Here is a 26,340-nt window from a genome sequence, read left to right on the forward strand (position 1 = left end):
AGAATGAGGAAAGCACTTAAGCACATGTTTAAAGATAAACATATGCTTAAGTCCCATTGACTTCAGTGCTTCTCTGAATGGGATGTTTTCCTTAATCAGGGTCAAAAGGGTACCATGGTTGTTTGGTTAGGCTTCACCTACACATCCGCAAGTGAAGAATTGGGTCCCAAATGGGTTTGTGTGCCATATCCCAAAGTACTAAAAGTATAAACACTATTATCTTTAACTTCCATATTTCTGAGAGTAGATATTTCACTTACTGCTCAGAGAACTTAGTGGTTCAAAAAAATTATTTTAAAAAGCAATTACTTTTTGAGTTAATCTGATGTATTTGTTTAATATGTAAATCAGATCACAGTGCATATTGGCTCTTATAAATGCCGGATCAAAAAGCTGGCTTAATCTAGGACTGAGCTCTCTTTTTTCAATAATTTTCCAATTACCTAAAAAGTCTAAGTTATCCTTTTTATCACTAATATTTTGCCAAGACAAGCCATAGTTTTATACTAGCCTTTATATAGTATTGTTCATTCCCATAGTAGCTATATAGCAGCATTTTCAGTGCTGGCATAATTAATAGTGCTTTTAGAATATTTAATAACAAATTTGCTTGTTTTAAGAAGATCCAAGGTCACTGCAGTTGTTGAATTAACCCCTCATATCACAGTTAGACTGATGGTTTTAACATGTGAATTTCTTCTTCAACATCTATTTCAATTAATTTTCATGGATAGTCTATAGTTTTCATTCTAAGTGTGTCTTTTATTCAAATTTTAGAAAGAGAGTGAGGTTAGGCTGGGTTTAATAGAAGTACAACGAACAGTTGTACATTGCAGCATGATTGCACCATTTGAACTCATGAGATATATTAAAATGTTAAACAATATTTTGTTTCCTGATATTGAAATTAACAGATTTCTAGTTACTACAATTTTTAAATATAAACAGAATTATTGATGGAACAAAATATTCTCTTGGATTATTATTAGTACAGAGTGACAATAACAAATATGGCAGTTGAGGTAGTACAAGTTATGAGTTACAGTAGTGTTAAATTGTTTTCATAAATATAATATCACTAGTATTTTCTCTCTTTATTCCATTTGGCCCATCATTCCTAAAACAGTTCCAATGCTAATCCCATACAGGCACTCAAGGGATCCATTTTTCTGAATTATATTTTTCTGGCAAACCACACTTCTATAGACAGTATTTGCAACCACACGAATAAAATGTGTGCTGGCTGCAGTCTCTGAACAGTCTCTTTATAGTCAGCAGATCAGGGCATTTTCCTCATGCCATATCTCATGGGACTCGGGGTGATAATCCAGACCAGTAAGGGGTTGTGTCACTATCTGCCTGTAACCCTGGGTGCCTTGCTCTGCAACCGTAGCTCCCAGCCTGGGATGCTCACAGTCAGCAACAACATGTTGGTCACACTTAAGTGTCTGTGTGTTATGCAGCCAGCCCTGGTTCAGCAGTTCTGACCCCAACAACCTGTTTACAACCCCAGAGTCACACTCTGGCTTCTACCAGCCTTGTTTACAACCAGCAAGGTGATCCCAACACACACCCAGTGCCCAATTTCTCCAAACCATATGCCCTGAAGTGTCCAGCCCTACCACAGACTACTCAAAGAAATAATAAGGTTAATTTGTTCCTTTAAAGAGACAAAAGCACATCACAGCTTATTAACTGGGGAAAATACACTTTTCCCTTCAAACACAGCACTGAGCTGGTTTATAGTTTTTTTAAAAAAAAGATTAACATTGGGACATAAGCTAAGTGGTGCCAAGTAAATGAAATAAAAGTAGAGATGGTTACAAGAAAATAAAATTGAAAACAAACATGTAGAAGTTTAAATGAATCTAACAAGGTACAGGCTTTGTTCAAGATGGTTTCACTTACTTATATTCCTTCTTCCCAACCATGGCTGACTTTCTGTGTCAAGACCTTCCACAGGAGCCTGGCTTCCCTGGTCTTCCCGGGTGAAAGATCTTTGCTGAAGCATATTTCTCACCTACATTCAGTTCCCAGGGTCTTCAGATCCTCCCACCTTGTGTGAAGGACCCATCTTTCTCAGCTCACATGAGCTTTGACCCGTGGTGTCTGTCTAGTGATAGATGCCAAAGATGGCTTCTGTCTTTGCTTACATCTTCCAAAGATCAATGACCTTGCTTCAAGAGTCAGGATGACCTCATGCCATTCTTCCTTTCCTATGGACTTCCCATTCCCTTACTGATTTTCTATGTCAGTGAGGCTTCCATTGTTTTGGTCACACCTTGCTTAATTTACATACATGTCAGGTAGATAGCTGTCTTCTCTCCCATCTGAGAGCGAACCTGTTTCTCTCTGTTTGGCCACAGATTTTAGAGTATAATGGCATTGTTTCCATATTTCCTCATATAGTGCTAATACACACATTACACAATAATGTTAATCACCAGTGTGTCATTGGCTTTCAGAAAAACCCTCACTCTATACACTTTTATAGTATAGTAGTATTGTGTACAATGAGTTAATTCAATTGCTTATCACTTAAGGTTCAGCCCCCCTATCTTTATCGACCAGTAAACCATTGAAATGGAATCTTCTGAGGGTTATCCCTCAAAGTAAAGTTTATTCAACCTGTGAGGAAGGTGACATGGAGTCTGGTGGTGAGGAAAGCTCCATACTCTTTCTTCCCTCCTGCTGGTGTTTGCTGAAATGCAAATTGTTCTGTTTCCTGCAGTCTCTCCCTGCCCCCACCCTTACCCCGTTTACTGCATATATGTAAATTGAGGCAAACCCACATTTCTTTGTCTAAGGTAGGCTGTGCTTATGAGTTGTTTGCCAAACACATTTTAATAATATAATTCTAACACATACCCATAACTTTTGGTACATGCCCTGTGCATACATCATACAAGAACATAAATGAAGAGTGAGCTATTAGTTTTCCAATAATATCTCACAAAACCTATTTTGTACAAAGATTATTACAACAGTGTGTAGGGTGTGAATAGAGGAATGCTTAGAACCATAGTAATAGGAATTTGAGGGACATATTGCTTCAATAACTCCTATATCAGTTTTCTAACATCAGATAGAAACCTTGCAATTTGGGACAATCCCAGAAGAAATGAAGATGATATCATGGTACCCCCTCCAGTATTTTGCTGTGAATTTTGCGTCTTTTTAATTTTGCAAGACTGGTATGTGAAAATATCTAATCATAATTTTCTGTTAGTATCCTCTCCATGAGGGGAAACTTCTAGTACACACATTGGCTTGCACCATATCTTTTAAATCCTCTGGAAAGATTTTCTGGTTCAATTTGCTTTTCCCAACCTAACCTCCTGTCCTCAGTATTGCCCTGTAGAAAAGAGTGCATACTCATTCATTTTAACCAGAGATCTGATTTGCTAGTAATTTCCTTCCATAGTTCTCTATTGTGAAACAATCAGGTTCCATTCATCCTTATTTTTTATGATATTGAAAATAGCATCTTAACCATAAGAATATATGCATTTCTGCCTACTCACATTGCTCTTGCCGTTGTGTGAAGGACTGTAGCTCACTTGTGTCACAGAAATTGTGTGTATAATTTAGTCTCCTATTTTTGTTCCCCTTTTTCTCTCTTTTTTTTTGTAAAAGTAGATATAACATCTGGACTATTAGAAATGATACGTTTTGCAGTATCCTTTGAAAATACTAGTCATTTTCTAATATAGATAACAGATATTTAGTGATTATGGATCTTGGCAAACAACAAACATCTAACGTGTTTACAGATGAAATGAAGAAAAGTGTTAAAATAGCTTCAAAAGCAGTGAGTAACATAGTGAAGTCCTCTCATCAGGGTTCCAAAAATCCTTTGTGCTATGTGGGAATCTTGGAATAATATGCTGAATTTACTCATCTGGCATCCTTGTTATGTTGCTTTAGGCTTGCTTTAGCAACCATGGGCTGGCTTTGTGTCAGAGGAAACGAGTCTGGCACTATCAGCAGTACTCTGATCCTTGACATTGCTGCGCCCTGAAGAAGGTCGCAGGCCCAGCTGGAGGGAGTTGACCTTTTTGTTGGGGGATTATGAGCACCTGCATAGTAATTACTGGGCTAATTATATAATTGGGATGAGTGGAAGGAATAGGAAGCAAGGGGGAGCCCAGAAGGGGAGCCTGGGCTGGGAAGTGAAGACTGTGGGGGAGTCGCCCCTTGCTGTAAGCTTGCATTACAGTGTTACATTTTAAGCAAAGACTAAATACATGCCTTGGTGAAAGATAATAACCTGCTGTGTGTGACCGTGAGACCACATGAACTGGCCAGGCAGTTGAGTACACTGAGTAGTGGTGAAGATGCTCTGTGGCTGTCCCCTATATGTCTTCCCAGCTCTCAATCCATCTAGCCCCCTAAGAACTGGATTGGACCTGAGTGTATAATTATATTGGTGATTAACGAACTTCTCTCTACACAATGACTGTACATGCACTGATAACACTATTTGTGAAGTTCCTTTAAAAATACGTATAGAAATTCCGTATCTTTCACTATAATGTAGCGTAAAATTCCAGATTAAATAACATAAATTGGAAACATTTATTTGTTAAAACTGGAAAAGCAGCAAATGTCAGCTTGATGTATCCATTTTGTCCTTTTCGTGCTCCTAACCATTGTATCAATTAGTGTGGCTGTTAGTTTAGATTCTATGATAAATTATTTTTTTAATATTTATTTATTTTATTACTGTAGCACCTACGGGCCCTGGTCATGGAGCAGGACCCCTTTGTGCTTGGAGCTGTACAAACACAGAACAAAAAGACAGTCCTTGCCCCAAGGAGCATTCAATCTAATTATAAGACAATAGATGGATACAGATAGGGAATACAAGTAAGCAATAGTAATAGCAGTAGGGATAAAGTACATTTTTCCTAGGTGACTTAGGAGCCTCAGCCCCATTTTCAAAGGACAAGATTTTCAAAGTTGTTTAGATGTCTAAAAATTCAGATAGGTGTCTAGTGGCATTTTTCAAAAGCCCCTAAAATCAGTGGGGGTTAGGCACCTAAACTGCTTAGGTGCTTTGAAAAATCTCACTAGGTTCCTATCTGCATCTTTAGGTGCCTAAATATCTAAAAATCTGGCCTTAAATTTCCAGGTTGCTTTTGAAAATGGGACTTAGGCTCCTAAAACACCTAAACATTTTTGAAAATTTTACCCAAATATCAAATTAACCAAACATTTGCTTGTATGAAACAAGATTTAATATAAATGTTTGCAAAGTTGCATATTTTAGGAAATATAGGGACTGATTCTGGTGTAACTCCACGGGCGTGCTAAGGTAGTGCTGGGAGCTTGCACTAGTCTTTGCACTTGGGAATGTTTAGAAAAATTAGGAAAATATCTACCACTTTTCCTTGTGAGGAATCAGATCTAATAAATATGATTTGAAAATGAGTGGATAGGACTTGGCTAAACAAAATTAACCAGTTTTTCACCTGATCTTATTTAAATAGCATTGCTGTGCAGAAGCAATTTAATGACCAGACTGGCAGTCTCAAAAAATGAAACCACCACAGGAGGCAATACTTTCCAGGACATGAACTGAGAATGAGTGAGGGAGAAAAATCAGTCAGCAAAGTGAGAAAAGGTTCTTATTTTAACACTGTTTTTTAAAATGTTGACCATAAAATGAATGAAAACAGAAATGCAGTTGGAGAGTAGATTGCATTGTGCTGAAACATTTCAGTCTAGAGCTTAAATGAAACAAATGATACAAACAAATCTGACCATTGTTTGCACTTTGGGGACTATGAATCTTCAGTAGCCATTAATTACTGTATCACCACTTTGCTGTCTGCCACTTAAGATGCTAAAGCAGACAACTAATTATCAGAATTCTTTACCCCACAGCAGAACTTGCTGTGACATGCCGTGCACTTTGCTTCTGCTAATACTTGAACCAAGATGCTCATGGGGCCTGATCCAAAGCCTACTGATGTCAATGGAAAGACTCTACTGGCATAAATAAATAGATAGGTTTTGGATAGGTTCTCAGTCTGTAGACTGCAACTCTATGTGTGAGACCATCTCTTTCAAGCCTGAATGAGCTGTACTAAGAATGTCTCAGCTGGAAGTTAGGCTTACATATTGCTCATTATTATTATTATTATTATTATTAATATTTATTTATTAAAAAGAACAGGAGTACTTGTGGCACCTTAGAGACTAACAAGTACTCCTGTTCTTTTTGTGGCTACAGACTAACACAGCTGCTACTCTGAAACCTACAATTTATTTATTAGGCATCTCTTTTCAAAAACAGGTTGAACTACTCTCATGAGCAGTAGTTGGCAATAGCTTTAACAATGTTTTGGAACCTAATGTATGGCAGTTGGTCATGGATGGTGCCATAGTGAAGAGTTTACATTTTCAGATACAGAACATTTGGCATGGTTATCCAAACTGTGCCTCTCATTAAATCTAGTGTATCTGAGTACAGATTTTCTATTTGTCTGTTTGGAGCATTGTTGGCATTACCCAGGTTTTGCTGAACCCAAAGCTCTTGGAACTTTACTCTTTGTGAGGCGGTGGTAGAAGATAAATCAATGGGACCATTCCCTGTCCGGCCAATAGATAGTTGGTGCAAACAGGCAAACAAAAGTGCATTCACTCAAAGCTTCTACTTTATTTAGTCTCCAGCACTTACATATGTCTGCAACAGGCGAGTATAGCACCCCAAATTAACCCCAGATTAAACTATTTACCCAAGTTCTTGAGGAGGTCTTGAGTGAATATCTGTAGATGTCCAGTGGCTAATCTTCTGTTTGCAGGGGAACTTCGGAGGTGTGCAAGTGTCCACCGAGCTCAGATCACTTCCTCCTTTTAAACTCAATGTGTTAGTATTACATAGCTTGTTCATCAAAAAACTGCGGAGCAGAAATTAAATGTGGAGCTTTCCAGTCTGTCAAGCAGGGAACATTCCATCAGTTAACCAGCTGTATTTCACATAGCAATCGTTATCTATTGCCAGACTTCCCATCTTGCAAAATCACATGCTTCAACAAAAAGCTCAACTAAGGAGGACACAGGGTCATGCTTACTCCTCATGGTCACTCACTTCCCACCTCCCAGTCTGTTAGTTGTGCTAAGGTTTCAGAAAGCCTTCCTTTTAGCTGCTTTCAGAAATAAGCATAACAATTGGTATGCCAGCTACTGGCAGTGATCTACGCATGTTACTGGGCTCTGGGCTACAAAAACTCCCACCCCACCTCCGAGTCAGTAGTTAGAATCAATATCTCACAAGCATAGCAGGGGCAGGAATGGTCTGAAAGACTGAATCAGTTGTGTCTCATTATTAGTGACCTTCATTGTTCCTGTAATACTGGAGCTATTGCTCCAATTTATAAGACGGCTGAGTCTTGGGCATACAAGGATGAGAAATGAAGGTGCCAAGAAGGCTTTGCCTATGTGGAGCCTCTCTCCACAGATCAGTAGCAGTGCTATGAATGCTGGCTCTGACTCTAGAGCCCTGATTGGCAAGGGAAGGAACAAACAGAAGCATCTGGTTTCTCCACCCTTACAGAGCTCTGACTGGCTAGAGAGCTAGCAAGAAATCTGTCCCCAGCTTCTAGTTGCCAGCTCCCCTCGGATAGAACAATGAACTCCATGGGCTGCTGGAGAGCATGTGTGGTGGCTACTTCAGGGACATAGGAGGCTAGAGAATCTGAGCTCCTGGCTAGGGGACAGGCCCAGGGAGCAGCCTGAGTGTGTTACCCTATGAGCCTGCCCCATACTGTATGTGAAGATCAATCAGAGCCCTGATAAGTAAAGCCCTGCCCGGATACAAATTTATACCCGCGGATGAGGATATCCATGGTATCCACTGAACCACAGGGCTCTCCTGGGAACTGCAGCGGCGAAAGGAGCAGAACGTGGGGCTACCACTCCCAGGAGCCAGTGCCCCATGCCAGCAGCTCCTCCAGCTCAGCTGTACTGCTCGCAGCCCCACCCCCAGCCCTTCCACGCAGCTGTGTTTCCTGTCTGGGGTCTGTACAACCCTCTGGAGGACAGGGCTGGGGGTGGTCCAGCTGTGCTGGAGGAGCTGCCAGCACAGGGCGCTGGCTCCTGGGAGCGACGGCCCCACATTCTGCTCCTTTTGTTGGTGTGGTTCCTGGGAGAGCCCTGCAGTTCAGCAGATATTGATTTCTATCCGCGGATATCCGCATCAGCGACTCACTGGGATTGTGTTTTGCTGATGAAGGGGACTGTTACTGATACAGCTGATTGTTACTGAAGACCATGTTGGAGTGATTTTTGAGCAAAGTCCTGCCTCCCCAAATATGGAAGGGGAGTCATCTCCATCCCAAGGCAAGGGGTGGGAGTTTGGAATTTACAACCAGCATGGGTAGCACCCTGCACAGTTACACTGACACTCATGAAAGGGCCAAAAGAATTTTTTGAAAGAACCATAACCTTGCATTTTATATCGTCTAGTTTGAAGATAAACTCTTTCCAATACTGAGAGAGTCTGTATTTTCTACTATTAAAATACTACACCCCATCCCCCAAAAAACCTCTCTGAAAGCAAGCGGTCATCTAAATTGGCATAGGTAAACAGAAATATTTGTCATCGGAGGAGCAAGACTGTGACTCAGATTTGTGTACTCATTAACTGAGCATCTCGTTTCTAACCGTTGAAAATCAGCCATACCAATTTTTGCTTTCCGTCAAACAACCCATTTGTGATAAAGTGAAGTCTTTGATAGGGCATTGTGCATTGGGGTGAAGATAATCAGCATGTTTGCAAGAAGTAGGAGTGATGGGTCAGATCCTCAGTTGCAGTAAATTGTCACAGCTCCATTGAAAACAATGGAGCTACACCAATTTATCTCAGCTGAGGATCAGAACTACTGTTTCCTGTTCAGACTCATTAGCATATCTTTCAATTTAGAGAATGTTTGTAAACCTTTTTAAAAAGTAATTAGGTTTGAAAGTGTGTTTCAATGGAATAAGAAAATAACAGTGAAGGGATCCTCATTGCCATGTAAACCTTCCTCAATACACTACTCAATAGCCACCTCTAACATTACATCCTAGTTTTATTCTATAAGGGAAATCTGCTTTTGGATTTATACAGTAGATTTGAGATATTATTGTACACTAATTTGATTTACAAAGTTCTAGTAACAGTCATATGACATAGTTTCCTCCTGCCCTTTCATAAAATTCACTTTCAAACACAAGAAGACACCCTGGCAGAAACCTTTGACCAGAAGCATAACCAGCACTGAATTCTGACTTGGACTGACCTCTTAGAGGCTTTGTTTCTGCTTGGTTCCACCTCTCAATCTTCCCCCACTGTGTTTTTTTAAAACTGTGTATACTTTTCTCATGGAAATACTTTCCACCTTACTTTTACTGGCTGGCCAAAGGAAGTAATTGTTCCAATGGATAATTCACCGAGGGTTGTGGTGGATTTTCCGTGACTAACAATTCTTAAATCAAGATTGGATGCTTTTCTGAAAGACATGCTCTAGGAATTATTTTGGGGAAGTTCTATGGCCTGTGTTATACAGGAGGTCAGACTACATGATCAAAATGGTCCCTTCTGGCCTTGGAATCTATGTTTCTAAATTTGATTTCATCTTGAAGTGGAACAAAATGTCAGAACATCGCAATTTTTTGCAGAATGTAAAGTTTCAAAAAATTCAGTTGGGATTTTCAAAACATTCCTGAATGACTGAAACATAATATTTAGACACCCCAGAATTAAAATCATAGAATCATAGAATATCAGAGTTGGAAGGGATCTCTGGAGGTCATCTAGTCCAACCCCCTGCCCAGAGCAGGACCAATCCCCAACTAAATCATCCCAGCCAGGGCTTTGTCAAACCTGACCTTAAAAAATTCTAAGGAAGGGGATTCCACCACCTCCCTAGGTAACGCATTCCAATGTTTCACCACCCTCCTAGTGAAAAAGTTTTTCCTAATATCCAACCTAAATCTCCCCCACTGCAACTTGAGACCATTACTCCTTGTTCTGTCATCTGCTATCACTGAGAATAGTCTAGATCCATCCTCTTTGGATCCACCTTTCAAGTAGTTAAAAGCAGCTATCAAATCCCCCCTCATTCTTCTCTTCCCTAGACTAAACAATCCCAGTTCCCTCAGCCTCTCCTCATAAATCATGTGTTCCAGACCCCTAATCATTTTTGTTGCCCTTCGCTGGACTCTCTCCAATTTCTCCACATCCTTCTTGTAGTGTGCGGCCCAAAACTGGACACAGTACTCCAGATAAGGCCTCACCAATGTCGAATAGAGGGGAACGATCATGTCCCTCAATCTGCTGGCAATGCCCCTACTTATACACCCCAAAATGCCATTGGCCTTCTTGGCAACAAGGGCACACTGTTGACTCATATCCAGCTTCTCGTCCACTGTCACCCCTAGGTCCTTCTCTGCAGAACTGCTGCCTAGCCATTCGGTCCCTAGTCTGTAGCGGTGCATTGGATTCTTCCGTCCTAAATGCAGGACTCTGCAGTTGTCCTTGTTGAACCTCATCAGATTTCTTTTGGCCCAATCCTCTAATTTGTCTAGGTCCCTCTGTATCCTATCCCTACCCTCCAGCGTTTCTACCACTCCTCCCAGTTTAGTGTCATCCGCAAACTTGCTGAGGGTGCAATCCACACCATCCTCCAGATCATTAATGAAGATATTGAAGAAAACCGGCCCCAGGACCGACCCTTGGGGCACTCTGCTAGATACCAGCTGCCAACTAGACATGGAGCCATTGATCACTACCTGTTGAGCCTGACAATCTAGCCAACTTTCTACCCACCTTGTAGTGCATCCATCCAGCCCATACTTCTTTAACTTGCTGACAAGAATATTTTGTTTCAGTTTGTTGAACTAAATAAAGACTTTGGTTTTGGCTTGATACAACAATAATTTGTGTCCCTCTGATTTATCATGTAGTCCACCCAGGGAGCCCAGTCCATTGAGAAGAATGGGACAGTGGCAACTAAACTACACCTCTTATGAGGCACCACAGCCGCTCAGACAAATACAGCCTTTATCTCACACATGATTTTGGTTCAGTTTGGCATTAGCTTGCAGTCAAACATTTTGTTTCAGTTGGATAAACCGGCATGTTTCAGCTGGGCTCAATCCAATCAGAAATGAAACATTTCTCTTCAGTTTTCCCAAAGGAAAATTTTTAAAAAATCAACAAAACTGATTTTTTTCTGTGGAAATCTTTGATTTAATGGCAACTGCATTTTTGGACAAAAAACATTTATGGAAATTCCCAACCAGCTCTAACTCCAAGTACTTTGCTCTCTCTAAGGCAGGGTACTGACTGAGCTGCAATGTTAATTCCATTAGGCCCCTCACTGTTAATTCTCTTCAGCTACACTAAATGAAAGCAGGAAATTAACCGATGTAGTAGTTGTTGTATTTCAGTTACTAATTGACATCTGAAGAGAGTCTCCTTGTCACCAACGAGAGGAGGAAGTGAAAAAACTGCTTCTCTAAAAGACCAGTATACTCGATGATTCTGATAGCTAAATTTTCCAATTTCATACAATCATAGAATATCAGGGTTGGAAGGGACCTCAGAAGGTCATCTAGTCTAACCCCCTGCTCAAAGCAGGACCAATCCCCAATTTTTGCCCCCAGATCCCTAAATGGTCTCCTCAAGGATTGAACTCACAACCCCGAGGTTTAGCAGGCCAACACTCAAACCACTAAACTATCCCTCCCCTCCAAACTATCCCTCCCCTCCAGTGTTTAACAGAACGAAGAGGTATAGTAGCCCTCGGCAGCAACTTCTGGTCCACTTCATTCCCTAACCTAGAGGTTTTAATAACTATTGTTCTTACCCATTTTTGCATTTTGTGCACTTTAGCACAAAGTTTATCATTTTTGCATGTATATTTTTTAAGAGAGTGGGCTTTTAACTTTTAGATCCTCTATTTGTGTCTACTCAGAACTGGAATTTAAGTTTTACTGAAGAGGCACTTAGGAGACTATCCTTGCTGATTGCTGGACAGGAAAAGTCTAGAGTTACATTGTCTGCCAATATAAAAAGGGACATGCCGCTGCTCCTTATTTGCTATTAATCAAAGTAGCTCCAGTGACTTCAGATGAAATTGACTTAAATAGAATTATTGTGATTTACACTAGAGTTATGGAAATATACCAGCTGCAGTTTGAGAGTAAACACTGAGCAGTGCTTCCATCAGTTCCAGTACGACCAGTTGCACTGAGTTTCCATGAGTGAATGAGCTACATGTCAGGCTACGGTCAGTGCTTTTGAAAGAATGGAAATTTTGAGTGATTAAGAAAAAGTGTCACATGGCTCAATAACAATAACTTGTGGGTGGTTTTGGTCTTTCTAAGAAAGTATCCACTGTTGTATAGCTGTGTTTATCCCTATACAATTCAGAGGGAGGAATTTGGAAAAAGTAGAATTAATAAAGGGTGCAAAAAAGATGAAAATTCTAGGCCTAAATCATCCCCTCCCGTGGGAGGCAAGTTTGGGCAAAATACTCAGAAAACAGTTTGATCTCAAACAGCTTTGAAGGTGTTCCTCATTAGGGGGATGAATTAGGACTGTCAGAGGGGAACCTGTGTGGCTGTCTAGCCACTGGAGCCAAAGGAAGTAACTATAGAAACTCTTGGACCCAACCCCGTGGATTTTGAAGCATCCTCACAAAACAGAAGGCCCTTACCAAAGCTAGCTCTGAGCTCATACTTCTCTTGGCTAATAGATCACTACCTCATGCCAAGGGACTAGAAGCCACAGATCATAAATTACAGTTGCTCTAAGCAGCAAAAAAATCTGAGGTACTCCGTTAGAAAATGCACTACTTTCCAAGGGAACAACTCTGCTTTGAGTTGATGCGCCCAGCTTTTGTCCTGCTACCAGTCAGCCACGAATTCCCACAAACCTGCAGAGCCACAGCCACGCAGTGTTCACATGGAGGGAGTTCCTGGGTTGAAAGTTGCAGTAGTTGCTCTACAATTTAAATTCCTAATCCCCATACTTACTGCCCTAATTTGGGTAGCGTTTGAATTAACTCAATTCCCTCCATGGAGTGGTGGGGATGTAATGGCCTCTAGAACCCAAACAAAATGGTCAGATAATTAGCATTTAATCACAAGAGAAGCTAAAACCTAGAATTTTGGCAACAGTAGTTTATTAATTATAATTAGTAATTAACAAACACCCAGATTCTTAAAAAAAAGCTCTGTGCAGATTAATAGCAATGGTAGAGCACAGGACCATTTCAACTTCACAGATTTTCTCTTCAGAAGTCCTGTAAGCTCCCTCTTATGTTAAATTACCACTGACTGATATCTTGAAAAGCGATGTCAAAAAGACCACAGCAATCCTACTGTAGAAGATTCACCAGGTTTTATATTTAAAAAAAAAAATCAATGCTGTAGTGACAAAGGGGATGAAGAAGCTAATGTTGATATCTCAATCCATGTCCTTCCTTAAATTTTACACCAAGATATACATTTTTCCTTTTAGTTTGTCAGCCAAACTCCAAAGGACCACTCATCGTGGTTACTTGTTATGGCTTTTTACTTTTTAATCACAACTTCAAACAAAATAACAAAAAATTAACTTTTCCAATTTCTTATTGGATTTTTCCCACCCAGGCAGTGGGCCAAAAAGCCAAAATTGTACATCCAGCCTTGGATTTTTTTTTCCCCCAATATGTTTTTTTAATAGGTAGCAAAGCTGAAAAAGAAAACCCATATCTTTATACCTTTATAAAACCAAAGCTCAAGTAGCTTTAGCTTTTTCTTAAAATTTATTTACTGTTTCATCACTAGTCCCATGTGGATTGCAGGCCTGCAGCCTACTGATTCTGCCACCAGACATGCGGTGTTTAGAACTAAATGATTAATTACTTTTCTGTTGCCGTTGGCTCAGCCATTGTGTAACTGATGCTGCAGCTGGCTGACAGGGAACAGTGGTAAACAAGACATTGAATCTCACAATTTTCTTTTTAGCCCTTAGATAGTTTACATTGTATCATATGGGACATAAGATTATAATTTTAGTTCAAATTCCAGTGAGTAAGTGTCTGGAATGGTAGGGATCCGATTCAAAATGCTTTCCCCCCTTCTACCTCTGATACACACACACACTTTTGTGCATGCAGCATCATGCATCATCCCAGTCCTTTTGTGTCATATTTGATTGCATTAAATTGCTGTATTTGATCAGTGACATAACTAATTAGATGTTTGACAGAACAATGCATCATCTGTAAGATAAAATACTTATTTCAGACCAATCATGTAGTTATTAGGTGGTAATTTTATAAATGTGTCTGGTCATCTTGTTGCCTCCCCCAGCACTCTACAGGAACCAAAGCGGCAAGGTGTGTTGTAGCTTGGCTAACCTCAAATCCAACACTTGGATGATAATCCTTCAAGAACAATCCAGGTGCTACAGGAAGTGGTGTTGATTTGGTAGAAAGAATATCTGCCTCTGACTCACTATTGAACCAAAATCCTAACAATGTGTTAGGGATTGTTATGAGATGTTTGGACTCTGTCCTGTATTTGGCAAGGAGATAGTTAAAACCTTCTTACTGAGCTGACAACAACTGGCTTTTCCTCATTGTTGAACGTGTACAGGAGCCAAGCCACAAGTAGTGGGAGAAGGTAGCTGGGTGGAACTGTGGATAATTGCCACCTGAGCCGAATCCATGGCGGTGTAATACAGCATTACCAAATTCAATTTAAATAAATAAAAGGCAACACCATACAAAAGTGGTGAACATGGGGTACAAAGTGTCATAGTTAGGTAGACATAATATTAGGGCTGTCAAGTGATTAAAAAAATTAATCGTGATTAATCATGTGATTAATTGCACTGTTAATAATAGAGTGCCATTTATATAAATATTTTTGGATGTTTTCCACATTTTCAAATATATTGATTTCAATTACAGCACAGAATACAAAGTGTACAGTGCTCACTTTATTTTTTTATTACAAATATTTGCATTGTAAAAAAGAAACAGTATTTCAATTCACTTAATACAAGTGCAATCTCTTTATTATAAAAGTTGAACTTACAAATGTAGAATTATGTACAACAAATAACTGCATTCAAAAATAAAACAATGTAAAACTTTAGAGCCTACAAGTCCACTCAGTCCTACTTCTTGTTCAGCCAGTCGCTCAGACAAACAAGTTTGTTTATATTTGCAGGAGATAATGCTGCCCGCATCTTGTTTACAATATCACCTGAAAGTGAGAACAGGCGTTCACATTGCACTGTTTTAACTGGCATTGCAAGATATTTACATGCCAGGTGCACTAAAGATTCATATGTCCCTTCATGCTTCAACCTCCATTCCAGAGGACATGCGTCCATGCTGATGATGAGTGCTGCTCAATGATGATCCAAAGCAATGTAGACCTATGCATATCCATTTTCGTCATCTGAATCAGATGCCACCAGCAGAAGGCTGGTTTTCTTTTTTGTGATTTGGTTTCCATAGTTTCTGCATTAGAATGTTGCTCTTTTAAGACTTCTGAAAGCATGCTCGACACCTCATCCCTCTCAGATTTTGGAAGGCACTTCAGATTCTTAAACCTTGGGTTGAGTGCTGTAGCTATCTTTAGAAATCTCACATTGGAACCTTTTCTGTGTTTTGTCAAATCTGCAGTGAAAGTGTTCTTAAAACGAACAACATGCTGGGTCATCATCTGAGACTGCAATAACATGAAATATATGGCAGAATGCGGGAAAAACAGAGCAGGAGACATACAATTTTCCCCCAAGGAGTTCAGTCACAAATTTAATTAACGCATTGTTTTTTTAACAAGCGTCATCAGCATGGAAGCATGTCCTCTGGAATGGTGGCCGAAGCATGAAGGGGCATATGAATGTTTAGCATATCTGGCATGTAAATACCTGGCAATGCTGGCTACAAAAATACCATGTGAATCTCTGTTCTCACTTTCAGGTGACGTAAATAAGAAGCAGGCAACATTATCTCCTGTAAATGTAAATAAACTTGTTTGTCTTAGCACTTGGCTGTACAGGAAGCAGGACTGAGTGTACTTGTAGGCTCTAAAGTTTTACATTTTTTTTTTGAGTCCAGTTATGTAACAAAAAAAATCGACATTTGTAAGTTGTGCTTTCACGACAAAGAAATTGCACCACGATACTTGTATGAGGTGAATTGAAAAAAACTATTTCTTTGTTTATCATTTTTACAGTGCAAATATTTGTAATAGGAATGATATAAAATGAGCAGTGTACACTTTGAATTCTGTATTGTAATTGAAATCAATATATTTGAAAATGTAGAAAAACATCCAAAATATTTAATAAATGTCAATTGGTATTCTATTATTTAACAATGCGGTTAAAACTGAGATTAATTGTGATTAATTTTTTTAATCGCAATTAATTTTTTTTTAGTTAATTGCATGAGTTAAATCTCTTCCCCAAAGGAGGAAGCTGGTTGAACAGCCACTCAGACTGCCAAAAGACTCTAGGGAAAGGGGTATTTGTCCCCAACAAAGAGGGTAGAGGGATGTCAGGAGACCACTCTCCTTCTTCCACCCTGCAGTAGACAATGTAAAGTTAGGTCTGAAACCTGGGAGTAGGGTTACTATTCAGGGAATAGGTAGAGTTTCCTTGGAGGTTTGGGATTTGCTCGCTCCAAGCACCTGTGGGAGTGGGAGGGAGGGACAAAAACTGGAGGCTCTGGTTCATTTAACACACACAACCCACACCCTCAGGGTTTGTTCAGCTCCAAATTATAATTATTGTAGGGAAAATAATGTATTGTTTGGACTTTTGCATCATATTGCTTACAGACATGCCTGCACTGCACATTCCATTCCAAGAGTGAGGGGAAATATCAGGCTGTCATTCAATCTTGTTATTTTTAACAGCAGTTTCCCCCAGAGAATTCAAGTGATAGGCCCCCTACTTAGATCAGCAACAAGTGTTTTTGCTACAGTCGTGAGTCTCTGCATCCCAACTGTCCTGATGTTGACTCCTGGGTGGAGAGAGATTGAAACCTCCTCACTTGTATAGTTCACTGCACTCTCATTCATTAAATTGCCTTTTGCACTTGTTATGCATACTGATACAGAGGTTCTCTACAGCCTAAAGTCAAGAGGTGACAATATTTTCCAGAGATCCCACTTTGGTGGAAACATGACTACCAAGGTGAAGAGGTAACTAGAAACAAGAAGTTAAAGGGGGTTACATGGTAAAAAGTCATTCTGAAATAATAACTCTAAGTAATATTGGGGGTGGGGGGAAGGGAGGCAGAAGGCCCAGGCAGACGCATTCTGGGCTCTGTTTACAATGAGATGTGATACATAACACAGTACAATTGCTATAAGATGGATTGACACATGGAGTTAGTGTTGATTCATAGACATAGTGAATCACATAGTATTCTGATTGTAGCTGGTTAAGTCTCTTGACTAGCATCAGGTAGTCAGTATAGAATTGCTTGTTTTGTGTTTAGTTTGTTAAAATTTCTGTATGCCAATATGTTGCACTGCACCCTGTCATAAGGGGCACTAATGGTGAACCATCATATTCTGAATCACCGCTTTTCAAGTAGATAGCTGATACTCACTGTTCTGTGTTGGGGATATGTCTGTCAGTAGCTTGGCTGATATCTGAGAGTCAGGGCTATAATTTGGAGTTGCTGCAGACAGCATGAATTTGCAGATCATTCAATCTCTGCACACATCTCCGTTGTTCTCTGCCAGTGCATTGTGAATAGTGTGCTCATCCTTAAAATTTTCTGAGATCTTTCTGCAAAAGTAGTTCTTTAGGATTAACTACAGATAAACTTGATAAAATTGTTGGAGATTGGGGGAAAAAACTAAATGAATATACATTAGTCCTTTGGATGCTATTTTCATTAAAATTATCTTTGTGTTCACAGTAAAAGACAGCATATTCTGGCATTCAGTGGGTTTTAGACACAGTAAGCATATAAATATATAGAATCACTGAACTCTGTTTAATATTTTCCGTACATCATTAACATGTGAGAGTCTCTGTAATTTGAATTCGTGTCATATTTTAAATATTGGACTTTCAGTATTCTCCCAAGCTGTTGTTTGGACAGAGACTAGTAAAAATATCATGTTTAATATAAATGCTATGATTTCCCTTGACATGGCTTCTTGATTAAAGTATCTGTTTATACAACTGCAGAAGAATGAGATGGTATATTTCAGATCATTCAGCAGGGTAAGAAAAAACTGATGATCAAGTTGAAATTTTGTGTAATTTTCCAAGATAAATGAACTGATGGCAGCCAAGGATCAATGTGTCTGTTTTTTTCCTGCTTTGTGGAATAGACTAGCATTTTCACTGAGATAGTCTTCGTTATGGGAATGTAATTCATATTTAATCCCAACCAAAGTTTCACCCATTGTAATATTTAATTTGCTCTATTTTTCTCTCCTTAGCAACTGAAATTAAAAGAATCTCCAATATAGTCGTCAGGAGGAGTCCTTGCTTTGTTCTTCACTGTTATTAAAAGAAAATGCTATTCAACATATACAAAAGGGAGAGCCAGGAAAGAACAAATGCAAAAGTAAGGGCCCATTTGAGGCTCTTAAACTATAGTTATACCGTTTTTTTCTATTTTACACAGAGTTTTTCAGTTAAATGAATTAGCAACTAATAAGCATTCACAGATATGAGCCGGGGGCGGGGGGAAGCATGCTTAAATCTCTCAACCATAGGAGCTTTCCAGTTTTTCATCTTGTGAATGGAAATCAATGTCACTTTCTTGAGATCAGTTATTGGTTTCATAAACTGGAGCGTGTGACACATTTCTAGGCAGCTTAGCTAGGCTTGTGTGTGTGTTCATGCAGAAGCAAACAATAGGAAAGCTGATAGGATAGATAAATGGATTTGTAGAGTAGGAGTGATAGATGTAGCTTGGATGTCTGCAGACTTAATTGTTATACTTTTCAATATGTCAGTTAGTAGTAATAGTGCAACCCTTCAAAACTTCTGTCATCATATGTCAAGCATTACCTATAAGTAAGAAACATTGTATAAACAAGCTCCATGATTTTAAAATCGAAACAAAGCAAAAAATGACTAAAGAATTTGTATTTCATGGCCTATTCTTTTTCTTTTTTTTAATAGCCTGGGAAAAAACAAAAATTCTCTCTTTTGTGTTAATTTCTTTTTCTTTTGAGATAGTTGAGCAAACATATTCTGTAGTTTCTGAAGGCAAAAGAAGGTGTGCCTCTAGGATTGGAATACTGCTGCTGTGGGAGACAAAGATGTTTGTGGGAAGTGATCTGGAGTTCAGTGGAGAAACTCAGGGCTTTTCTACAAGGTGAGGTGATGCACATTACGGGGGTGTGATTTCTAAAGTGCACTGTGTAGCGCATTAATTGGTCCATGTATATTAAAGCTCACTAGGGAACATTTTGTGCACACCAGCAGCGTCTGCACAGATCAATTAATGTGTAATACATTGGTGTGTTTTAAACTCACACCTCTGTAGTGCACATTACCATGCCATGTAGACAAACCCTCAGACTGTCAGCTCTATTTTGGCTCAGAGAGCCATGGTCCAGATACAAAGTGGGATGGAATGCTCCTCTCCTCTCAGTGGTCAGACTGGTGCCATGTGATCTCAGCAAGCCCCTCTCCCTCAGAATCAGGAGAGAAGGACAGACCATGAGGTCTAGTCCCCAGATTTATGTGACCTGAAATATCATCTGAGGTTTTGGCAAGGTCTGCTGGGAAGGGGGCTTTGTATGTCGATTTTAAGGTCAGAAGGGACCTTTAGATCAGCTCATCTGATCTCCTGTATAACACAAACAAACTATAATTTTATTCAGTTACCCTTGTATAGAGCACAAAAACTTGTGTTTGGCTAATACAGATGTAAACAGAGTCAGGATGAGCTCCACCCTGACATCTGATGGTGAGTTGTGGCAAGGTGTGGAAAAAAACTTCAAGGGCTGATCTCATTTGCATAGGCACACCCACCCTGCCTCGCATGAGCCCATAGCTGCCCAAATGGTCACTTTGGCTGCTGTGGGATCCCCAGTTTCTCTGTTATTGGGGTAGGAAGAATAAATTGTTATTATCCTGATTATATGAATCAAGGACAGTGGAACTGTACTTGGCCTTTTGTTATGATGGAGGGACTCGCCATCAACCAAGCAACACTCGCTAGGCAAGGGACATGGGTTCCAAAACTGAGTGAATTGAGAGAGGTTGGGGACAGGTATTAATACCTGGTGGTATGGGCCCTCTGGTGAGGGCCCTGTATGCTAATTGCATTTCCTCTCTCCACTGTGGAATATCAGAGCTAATTTTGATTCCATTAGGAGTCTAGTTACAGGCTGCTGAGTTGAATTCACTTTGGGCCAATGGTGCACCAGGACTGAGGCTCCCCTGCTACAAGCTGAAATCACAAAAGAGCTAAACTTACTAAGAGCTGAAATCACTGAGTGTTGTGTTAAGTAGTGGGGGAGCCTGAAGATATATGGCGGAGCAGTTTGCGGGATGGCGAGCAGAGCAGCTTGTGGAGCAGAGCGGCTGGTGGAGCAGAGCAGTTTGTCGGATGCCTGGAGCAGCTCATGGGGTGGCTGGCAGAGCAGAGCGATTCGTGGGATGGCTGGTGGAGCGGAGCGAAGCCCCATGGGGAGGTGGGGCAATTGGCTTCGGACCATGTAAGGTGCCCCTTAACCCCCCATCTCCACCCAGGTCGGGAGGTAAAACTCTGCAGATACACTTTCGAACTCTGGCGCTGCACCGACCAGGGACAGAGACTTTTGGGTTGTTGGACTTTTGGGACTTTGGGTGACTTTTGGGTTGCTGGACTCAAGAACCAAAGGGAAAGGACACAGCCCAGTCTGCTTGGGGTGGGTATTTTTGCTCATGGGTTGTGTTATAATAATGCCACATTGTTTCTCTCTGTTATTAAAAGGCTTTTGCTATACTCAGACTGTGTGCTTGTGAGAGGGGAAGTATTGCCTCTTAGAGGCACCCAGCGGGGGTGGTATATATTTGTCCCAGGTCACTGGGTCGAGGCTCGAGACGGTTTTGCATTCTGTTATTGGAATGGAACCCCTAGATTCTGAACCCGGCCCTTGTTGCTGCCAGCTCTGATGGGCAGAAGGGTTACACATATCTTCTAGAAAGGCATTCAGTATTGATTTAATGACAGCAAGAGATGGGGAATCCATCACTTCCCTTGGTAGTTTGTTCCAGTGGTTAATCACCCTCACAGTTACAAATTTGTGTCTTATTTCTAATTTTACTTTGTCTGGCTTCAGCTTCCAGCCACTGGTTCTCATTATGCCTTTCTCTGCAATACTAAACAGCTCTTTAGTACCTAATATTTTCTACCTGGGAAGGCACTTACATGCTGTAATCAAGTCACTTCTCAATTGTCTTTAGGATATGCTAAACAGACTGAGAGTTCAAATCTCTCACATTTTCCACAGCCCTTGAATCATTTTTGTGGCTTTTTTCTGCACCGTCTCCAGTTTTTCAACATTCTTTTAAGAATGTGAATCCCATAACTGGATGCTTTATTCCAGTGTCAGTCTCACCTACATCCTATACAGAGGTAAAATCAGCTCTATGAAGAAGCATACCAACCCCATGCTGAGCCAGCAAGGGTTAATGAGCTGCTGTGGGTTCACTCAGCCCCACCCTGTTACCCCTGCACTTGCTCTCAGGTAATGAAGGGGCAGTTAAACAGGGAAGAGGAGAGCATGGTAGATGGCTGACTAGGGAGGAGAAGAGACTTCCTGTCTCTTGCTTCCTGAGGAAGAGACCAGCCCAGAGCCCCTCTGGAGAAAGGAAAACTTGGCACAGGACTATTGAGTTTTTCTTCATAGGACAGTCTCTTTATTATAAAGAGACTATTGGGTGGCCAGTGCTGGTGGGGAAAGGCCTGAGACGTGAATGTGACTGTTGTATGGAACTCCCGTCCAGGGTGGGTGTGGGGAAGTGCCTGAAGCTATTGGAATTCTGTGTAGTTGGGCTTGCGCTGTAGTTTGTCTTGGAGCCTGAAGAGCATGGTCACAACCTCCCTACTCCCTTGTATTTTTCTTTATGCCACTGGATTGTTTAAATTGGTGGCTGAGATGAAATTCCCTCTGAAGCAGTGCTGAGTTGAATTTGGAAGAACTGGGACATAAGCCCTACAATAACGACTTCCTAAATCTGCAGCTGGAATGCTGCAGTGCCCATGCTGAGCCGAGGTGCAGCAGAGTTAAAACTGACCAGCATGAAGAGAACCGTTGAGGAATCTGCGAGAGGAATGGAGTAGCAAGGACCTTGCCATCCTCACAGCAGCCAGCATATGTACTTACAATGTTTAAGACATGGACTAGCTAGAGGTTAAGAACAAAGATTTTGTGCCAGTGTTCTGGTGGCAATCCTTGTGTTTGTTTATTAGTACCTAGAGAGGCCCTACATGAGTGCTAGGCACTGTACATAGTAAGAGACATTCCCTTCCCTGAAGAGTTTACAACCTAAATAGACAAGACACAGGCCGGGGAAAGGAAGTATTTTCCCTATTTTAGTGATGGGGAACTGAGGCAATGAGAACTGAGATACTTACCCATCCGATGCATCCGATGAAGTGAACTGTAGCTCACGAAAGCTTATGCTCAAATACATCTGTTAGTCTCTAAGGTGCCACAAGTACTCCTTTTCTTTTTACATTACCTTACATATTTCATGACATCTATTCATCTATTCCCCTTGTTCCTGATATCTTGGACAAAACATCCCTATTCATTGTATTGTCAAACTATCTTATCTTGTACTAGATTGGGATGTATCTGTACTAGCTGGAATATATTTGTGCAAATATCTAGTGCCTAGTACACTAGCAACAACTTTGCCAAGTTCATATACTGGACAGTGAACTTGTAAGCATCTGCTTTAATACGTGGCCTGACTTTGGTTCACAGACTTGAGCCAGACCCAGTGCCCCAGGGTCTCTCTACTACAGTGTGTTCCAAGGTCTGTACAGTAGAGGTGTTTGTACACAATGTGGTTCAGAATATTCTCTTGAGGCTATTTGTACTGGATCTTTCAAAAGTCCAATATCACCAAATTCTTTGAGTTCTTCCACCTTTCTCACTAGGCCCAGGTTGCTGCTGAGAAGCACATGCATGCACTCTGAACATAAAGTTTTTGTCTTTGTAAGTTTCTGTGGTGAACTAGCCCATGCGGTTCAGAATACTTTCAGGTTAGTAAAGACTATGTCAGGTGATTACAGCTCTGGGAATTGTTGAAAGTGATTGTAAGCCCCTTCTGCAGTGACACTCACATCTGCTCCTGAGTCAATTTTAAAGTCAACAGTCTTTCCATGAATATTCAGTTTCACTCTCCAAGCAGGCTCTGTGTCATCACACATGATAGATCCCAGAAACAGTGGCTCATGATTGTCTGCATTCATAGCACACTCAGTGCCTTAGTGTGGCAAAACAATTGCAAAATGTCCATATTTTGTGTATTTATTGTATCTTTCACCTTTAGCTGGACACATGTATTGAGCACTGAAGAGCTGTAGCTCACGAAAGCTTATGCTCAAATAAATTGGTTAGTCTCTAAGGTGCCACAAGTACTCCTTTTCTTTTTGCGAATACAGACTAACACGGCTGTTACTCTGAAACCTTTCCACACCTTATGCATTTATTCTAAAAAGCTTTGTCATTTGCCTGCAATTTTCTTATAGCTTTAGGACTTTTATGGTAATGACTATCTGCACTCAGGCTGTGTCTTTTTACAGCTTTTAAGCTAGCTTCAGGGTTTTGGGTTTTTTTTTTTTCCAAGTTGCTCCTGCCTTTTTGTTTTGCTGTCTGACTAGTTCAGACAGCTTTGCTATCTGTGTGTCTGTGGAGAGATCTAAATCTGTCTTTAATTGTAGTCGCTATGAGAGATTCTTGTCTGTTTCTTATATTTTCATGTTTTGCAATCCCAAAATAAAAAAATCAAAATTTTCAGCCAACACATGCAAAAGATCTTATAAAAGTCAACATTTTCTCCTGGTTCTTGAATTCTTTGGTGAAAACATGCTCTTTCATATACCACATTTCTAGATATAAAGTATGCATGAAACACAGCCAGAACCCTTTTGTAGTCATCATTGTGACTGTCTTCAGTAAAAGCTTAAAGATCTGCTCTGCCTGCTTCTCCATAGCATAAATTAACCCCCTGAATATCTCTAGGTTCCTGGTAAAGTTTTGTAGCAATGTGAAATATTGCAAAATACTGCTTCCAGTCTGTTGATTCTGGGGCATTGAAGAGTGGCATGTTTGAGATTGAGCTTACCATCTTTGTTGCAGTTTCATTCTGTTTCCGCTCTCCTTGGGCACCAGTTAGGATACCTTTATTTCTGACACCATGTTATGTACTTCTTGTACACAGGAGGTTGCAGGGGTGCTACTAGCAGATATGGGCTGACTAAAGAGCCTCCTTTGTAGAGAGAGACACCAGAGATGTGATTATTTAATGCACGCCCAGGAATGGCTGTTGTGAGCTTATGCTGCACATGCTGCCACCGAGTGGCTAAACAGTATAAAAGTTTAGCATTCCAGTACGAAGGTAACAGAAAAATCCACCAAGACCTATTCTAGGAAAAAAGAGTGAAAATGAATTGAAGCCTGAGAGGAGGGAAAGGGTGCAGTGGCATAATAAAACCAAGCAGTGTAATTATTAACCTTGTTCAACTTTCCATTAATAATGTTCCTGTTAAGTACAGTAAATATTAATCAATTCACAACCATTTTTTTCTTTAAAATTCAGGGGATGTGGCTTTAAGAGGTTCAGGATTGGATGGTGGTCAGCAGTACAGCTATTTTCAAACCTCTCTAAAAGTCTTAGAGTTTGGTCTGGTGTAAATCTTTCCAGCTCTTGCTTTACTTCTCTATCACTTACTGATTTTATAATACAATTTACAAAACATTTGAACAGATTAAGTTGAAATGTTGTTGTCATCATCTGTATAGGATCTAGTTTATGTTTAAGACACAACTGCTACATACAGTGGAGGCTGGTTATTATAAGATGCCTATAGGTAAAGGAGTTCCTGGCTCACCAATGTGAACAGTGATGAGATTGAAAACAGCACCTGATCAGTATGGAAAGCAGCATGTGAGAGAACTGGAAGAGTCAAATAACTGGTTTAAGCTTACTTAGCCATCAGTAGCACAACTGAAAAATGCAACTAAATTTAAGCAATGGCTTTATTCCATGTGTTATGGCCTACAGCGTTGAATATTTCAATATATTTCACTGGGATTAAGATAAAATGGATCCTATGAAAATACCCAAGTTGCTTGAAGATACTGAAATCCAAAGAAATATTTTATTACAAGCATACCTATCATACAAAGAAGAAGGGGCCATGTGAATATATAATACATATACAACAGGTCTGAAAAAGTAAGCTTCTGTGAATTTGGACAAGTTATGATTCATCGGAATACAAAATAAGAAGAAAGGGTGTCTTGGGTCAGTAAAGCAGAGTGTTGTAGCACATAGTCACTATTTGCAGAGCATTGGAGGTTTGTGAGCATTATATTAAAATGCGAAACCCTTGAATTATGACTTTATGAAGAAAATGTATGAACGAGTATCAATAACAATTTCCCCACTGCATGAAGACTATAAAAATGAATATAGACACACACAAGTTTATGTCCAGAATCCCTCTCACTGCACAGAGAAAACTGATCATAAGAACAATCTCAAATCAAAGACATGATTAAAAACTCAAGACACTATCAGATTTAATCTTGAAAAAAGTAAATAATACATTCTTATTCAGCATTAGATTTAGCAAAGCCATCTGCTACAGCCAATAACATAAGTGAAAGAAAGATCATAAAAACACTATCATGGTGGTTATTTTAATGAAAAGACTAACTGGGAGGGCACACGGAGGGACAATTACTTCTCAAAATGGAGATGCTGTCATGGAGAGTGGGAAAAGTGCAAATGAAACAAGATGTGAACAGTTATCAAAAACTAAAACTGCGACGTATTGAGATTCAGAAATAAGCGGGATAACTCTTAAAACTTCTTCGCTTTTGGTGTCCCATTGAATTTACCTTCATGAATAAGGGCAAGAGTTGAAATATCACAAAAGAGACCGAGACTTCTGGCTCAGAAGAAGAAAATTGCAGAAATCTCATGAAAATTCCTTGTTCTTCTCTTCGCTCTGCCCCAGAGTCGCAGCCTATTTTTTCAGAGCCAAGAGAGGTGGCTAGGTAACCAAGCCTCTGGATGATTCTGTAAACCAAACTTCTGAACTTTGAGGCTCAAAGCAGTTGATATGAAAG

The sequence above is a fragment of the Chelonia mydas genome, chromosome 3 (genome assembly GCF_015237465.2).
Source record: "Chelonia mydas isolate rCheMyd1 chromosome 3, rCheMyd1.pri.v2, whole genome shotgun sequence".
Classification (NCBI taxonomy): Eukaryota; Metazoa; Chordata; order Testudines; family Cheloniidae; genus Chelonia; species Chelonia mydas.